This window comes from Apium graveolens, chromosome 9 (assembly GCF_009905375.1).
Source record: "Apium graveolens cultivar Ventura chromosome 9, ASM990537v1, whole genome shotgun sequence".
Taxonomy (NCBI): Eukaryota; Viridiplantae; Streptophyta; class Magnoliopsida; order Apiales; family Apiaceae; genus Apium; species Apium graveolens.
In genome coordinates, this window is record NC_133655.1 from 11,192,186 (window position 1) to 11,198,501 (window position 6,316).

A 6,316-nucleotide genomic window follows, 5' to 3' on the forward strand; every position below is an offset into this window, starting at 1 on the left:
GAATCTTGGATGACATGCGATGTCAATTTTAAGGTAACATCTCTCAATATTTTCGTGACTAATAAAAAAATATCTTTTCTGATTCTTATTTGGTAATGACTGCGAAATTTGACGTGCGATATTTTTTTAAGTTACGATTCTTTAAAAAGTTGGGTCATTAGTCTTTATAAATACGTGGAACGTAGTAGGGATGGAATGGTAAATATGATAATTTCAAGTTGTTTGAAAAAATGTGAAAGCTCTAAATTCCTATAAAGGTTAAGAATGTATTATATCCAATTTTCTACCTACTAGACATGTAAAGGTTAGTGCAATTTTTCTTTCGTGTCAGTCCTATAGAGACCCAATATCACATTGTTTGGTTGAATATTCTTTTGCTCGCTCATGTTGGTTTCAGGTGGATTCTTGGATAAATATTAGTGGATCAGGTTTTTTTTACAAATTGTTATAAGATAAAATGAAATTATTTGATAATGAAGAAACAGTATAACAATGGTATGTTGAACTTTATGGCAAGTGCGTAATAATCTTATTTGGAACAATAAAAGAACATGCATGGATGCAGTAATTCTTGTAGCAAATAGCTCTTTTATCATTGAAAAAGAGCTCAAGATAGAAATATGGTCCAAAATACAACTTTTTTAACATGTGAAAATGATTGTGCTAAATGGATTAAATCAATATAAGATGTGATAAAAATTAATGTTGATGCAGCCTTGGTTTATGAGGCAGAAATATATAGTATTTTATGCGTTGATTGTGATAATACATGAATCATTTTGGAGGCAATAACATGTTATCGTGCATGACTTATGGCTCTAGAGGTGGATGAAGCGATAAGGTGAGAGATGTCTTGAGATGGACGAAGAAGAAGTTATAGCGGAGTGTTGCGGTTGAGACAAATAATCTTATAAATATTGCAGTCCAATCATAGTCATTTGGTCTATGCAGTGTCTTAGCTTGGGAATGTAATTAGTAAATGTAAGAGTTTATTTAGTCATAAGCTCTTTGTTATTTTTTTGACGTTATGCTAATAGTGTTGTTCATTTATTCATTGGAGCTTCCTTTTGCGCCACTATCGTATTATTAATAATGAATATACTCTCCTGAATTTTGTGATGTAATCGTGAATGATTGCTAGTAATGAAACTTTACTTTTTAAAAAAATAAATTAATTAATTAAAATGATACGATAGGACAACAACTAAAAATTTTGATTTGATAAAAATTTGAAGTGTGATATAATTAAACGGTGAAATTTAAAATCATTATTAAAATACATATACGAGTCTTTTATAACGAAAAAGATTGTTTTATTAACTTACTAAATCAAACTGCAAAACATTCATAACATCAATAGTGACATCACCCCTATCGAAAAGGCGATGTGGGAAATAATATGACACTGTTGCTAGTTCATGAGTAGTCATATTAGCATACTGTTTCAATAAAAAAATGTCTTTAACTTTCAGAAATACCCGAATGGAGACATCATTTCAACTTTACTTCAAATGGCATGCACAACTACCAAATAGTCAGACTCAACCAAAATCATCTGGCAGTTCTTCATTTTGATTCTGAACAATGCCATAACCTCTTGCGATTATGAAGAAACTTCCCATGTTGTACGTAATATCAAAATTTGGTGCATGAGGTGAGGGTTATTACTAACTTGACATACACTATTATAGTTGAGATTATTGGATTTTAGATCATTTAGTTATATTCATATAGTTGCATATTACGTGTGTTAGATGGATTTTGTGGGTACATTCACTATAGGCCCTCACGAGACCTTACTCCTCCACCAGGGCTACCTTGGGTTTAATGGGCTTGTTGCATATGCCAAATGCAACCGTGATCACCTTACGAGATATGTCTAAAATATAATGGCTGCATTTGGCATATGCAACAAGCCCTTTAAACCCCAAGGTAGCCCTAGTCGACGAGTAAGGTCTCGTGAGGGCCTATAGTGAATGTACCCACAAAATCCATCTAACCCATATTATATGCAACTACATGAATACACCTAAATGACTAACGATACAAAAGATAAAAAAATTAACAGTTTATGCCAAGTCAGATATAACCCCCAACTCATACACCAAGTTTAGACATATCAAGCTCACACACAATATCGCCATATAGACACAAATACATAGTGCGCATGTGTGCTTAGCTTAACAATACGCTCTCTAATGGACCAAGAACAAAGACATACACGTTTTAACAAGTTAAGTCATGCGAGTTAATAGCCCCAAGTTGAGTATTAAAATCGATCTTAAACACTTCATTACTTAGCACTAGCCATCGTTCATGTTTAACAAGAGATTTCCATGTATTTCTTTATTTCTATAACACTACTACTATATACACATATATTTTTTTACTGCTCGGTCTAAGGTTGGGTGACTCCTCAGTGTAAGTGACTTACAACATCCATCAGACTTTGCCAATCATATTATACACCCATATATATATAATGGTTTATTTAACTATGCAATGGTTGAGATCCCTAAAGATTTATGCACTAATAACCATTTAGCGAGGTTTGGATCAACAATCCTAAATTATAAAAGGCTTTAGGTTACTAGGCACGAAGTCCCCTCAGACTTAATTACTCGAGTATTAATGAGCTCAACCTAGTCAATCATACCATAATTTTTAACGTGTACTTTATTGTTACTATTCGTAAATCTATTCTATTTCACATCTAATTTTTTTTTGTTTTTTTATAAAGACATATACACCCCACTATTTTCCCCAAACATAAGCGTTTACGTACTAAGCTCAAAAGAGAATAGTCAAAATTTTAATCATCAACAAATGGCTACCCCTCAAAAAACAAGCATATCTAAGTCTCAGTTTAAGAGCATGATAAGTGTGTGTTAAGAAATAAACTCTGCACAACTGACACTACGCATGCAATGTCTTTAGCATGTGATCGTAGCAAGACTTAGTCAAAAATAAGTACACATAATATCATCATAGGTCACCAACTTGGACTACTACTAATTTGAGATCATGTTATGCTTACAATGCAATGCAACTAACATATATATAACTATATGATCCAATACAATCTATATGATTTCTTTTATTATTTTTTATATATAATACAACTAATGAAAACACATCCCTACACTTAAATGAGTCAATGTCTTCATGCCACGCTAAACTAATAATTCTACAATATAAAAGAATAAAATAAATGCTCCCCTATGTATATGCTTGAAGTATCGTGATCCACGACTTGTTCAATGTTGGCCATATAAAATTACAACGCTTCTTTTGTTGATGTAATTATATTGCAAGAGCATGCTAATCAACTGCACGAGCATGCCACTTCAGTGCGTGATCTGGTCAGTGGCTTATGTGAGCATGTTAAACCCTTAAAAATTAGTCGTAAGTTTCTTGTATAGCTGCATGATCATGCCAAAAAGTTGCGTGACCATGCCAAATTGTAAAAAACAAGCCAAGGGTGTTCTTTATGCTGCATGACCATGCCGCAATTGCGCGATCATGCCAAATTTAGAGAAATAATCCGAGAAGTCTTGGCTTCTACTGCATGAGCATGTTGGACACCCTGCGCGATCATGCTTGTTAGGTCACACAACACTGTTGAAGGGGGTTGAATACAGTGTTTAATACAATCAAATCGATTTCGAACACAAGTAACAGTAAACAGATATATTCAATATAATAAACTCTGTTATAATGGAACTGTTCTCTCTCAGTGATGAACAAATATCACGAGAGCTGCTAGGTTACAATGTATGATCTTCTCGATAATGATAACACATATAGTGTAAACCTATGTCTGTGTTTATATAGTACACAGTTACAAGATAACTTCTAATTGATATGGAATATAATTCTGTCTCCTTAAATATATCAATCAGATATCTTATACAAGTCTTCTTATTATCTAACTCTTTCCATGCATATCTTCTTTTGTATTAGTCTCGATCTTCTATCCTGTAAATCAGCTTCCTTCCTTAACTGTAAGTCCTCCCGTACTTAAGTTCTGATATCTATCTTCTGATATTTATCTTCTGATAACCTAAGTTCCGATATCCTTAAGTTCTGACTTCCAGTAAGTACTGATTCCAGTAAGTACTGGTATTTTCTGTTTGTTAAGATCTGAAAAACATGAAACATATTAGACATGACATCTCAAATATATCTAACAATCTCCCCCAGCTTGTAAATTATGCGAAAATATACAAGTTAATAGATTTGATGATGTCAAAAACATTCAAGTTCAAATGCAATGAGAGTTTAATAAGACTATTAACTACAACTTACAGTCCTTGTAGCTTGACCAACATCACTGGATCAATCTGAATCCATAATGATTCTTAACAAAATCTTTTACCAGCTTATCTTCAGCTTTTCTCAGAACTTCAACTAACTGTGCTTTGACCTGCATCAGTTCTTTATCCTTACTGTCACCAATTTGATAAATGGCTGTTCTGAGAGCTTGAATTAATGTTCTTTCAAGTCCATCACCAAGTCTGATAACTCTAGGATGTGAAGAGTTTTCATTATAACATAAGCATCTTCCTTTCAGAATAACTTCCACTTTAGCAGAGTTCTTCCGCATAGGAATTTCTCTTCCATCACCTTCAGTAATCATTGGAATATACTGAGAATTCTTTGTACCAGAGATTCTAAGTAGATCTCTTATAGCCTTCAAAATGTATTTTGACCATCTTCTTATAACATCAGATTTTACTTCTAGAAGATAGTGAATATGTTGAAGCTCTCTGACATACTTCTTTAGCACATCAGTATCAGCTAGTCTGTAAGTTAGTCCATCATTGAGAAATAAGATCAATTTCTCCTTTAGATTATCCTTATCATGAGAACCTTTTCTTTTCTTTTTCTTTTGACTTAGGATCAATCTCAGTTTGTGATCTAGTCTTGGACTTTGAAGTCTCAGAATTTGACTTTTCCCTGATCACAATGCCTTTTTCCTTAGGCCTTGGAGGTTTCTTTGTATCAGATGCTTTAGACTTAATATTTGTCTTCTCAGCTGCAAATCTAGCTTCTTCCTCCTTGAGAGTTTCCAAATCCATTCGTGGATTTTGTTTCAGAATTAATCTTCAGAGTTTGTAAAAACTTCTGAGAGTCTTTAGATCCTGACTGAATCAGAATATCAGAACTTGACATTAGACTTTGTTTATCAGAACTTGACTTGTTCTGTGTAGAAGATTTGCTAACATCAGAAATTACTTTCTGTGAAGATTTTCCTTGAACTTTTACTTGACCTCTGCTCTTATCAGAGTTTCCCTGGTCATCACCTTTGTCATCCTTCTTCTTCTTCTTCTTCTTCTTCTTCTTCTTCAGTATTTGAGTAGGTGAGCATTTGGACTTAACTACCTTCTCACCCTTTTTGGCATCATCAGGAAGTAAGAGAGAGAGAAGAAGTTCAACTAAAGATTGGATTTCATCCAATTGAGCTTTCTGAGAAGCTTGGTTAGCCATGACCTCATCAATTTGGGCATGTTGCTTCTCTTGAATCTTCTTAATGGCTTCAATTTTCTCAAGAGTAGGTCTGATATATCTATTCTTGTCAAGCTTGATCTGTAGATCTAGCTTATCAGCATGTTCCTTTAGTGTATCAACCTTTTCATGAGTAGAAGAATGTAGACCTTGAAGATGTTTAGTAGACAGAATAGTGATCTTGAGTTGTGTCTTTAAATCAGCATTTGTGAGCAACTCATCAGCTTGGAATGAAATCAGTGTCATTCTACTTCTTGGTCCACTCCACCTCTGTGAGTATCCTCCCAGGAATAGGTGCATCCTTTTCAACAAATTTCTTCACCGATTCTTCCTTGCCTAGTATGGGAACTGGAATCTCAACAGAAACACCGTCTTCAGGACTTAAGGAAGACTCATTATGTTCTGACAGCACAACAGTGTGTGAAGCAACTGGAGATTCAGGAACAACTTCATTTAAATTCTGAGCATCAGAATGTATCTCCAGTATTGGTGTAGATGGTCTCTCAGCATCTAAGATTGGAGAGTTGACTGTAGATGGCTGAGCTTCTGTAGATGGAGCTTCCAGATAAAGAACATTTGGTATATTCAAATTATGAATATCTATCTCAGAGTTTTCAGTTTGTTCTTTAGCATCATCTGTAGCTTTAATAGGAGAGACAAGAGGGGTAACCACTGTATCATTAGCAGTGTCTTTGGCTTGAGCTGGAAGGGCTTCAATGATAATTGGTTCTTGTGAGATCAGAGATTCCTGATCCCCTTCCCCAGCTTCTTCAGTATCTTCTGATGGAGCCTTAGCCAAATACCTCCT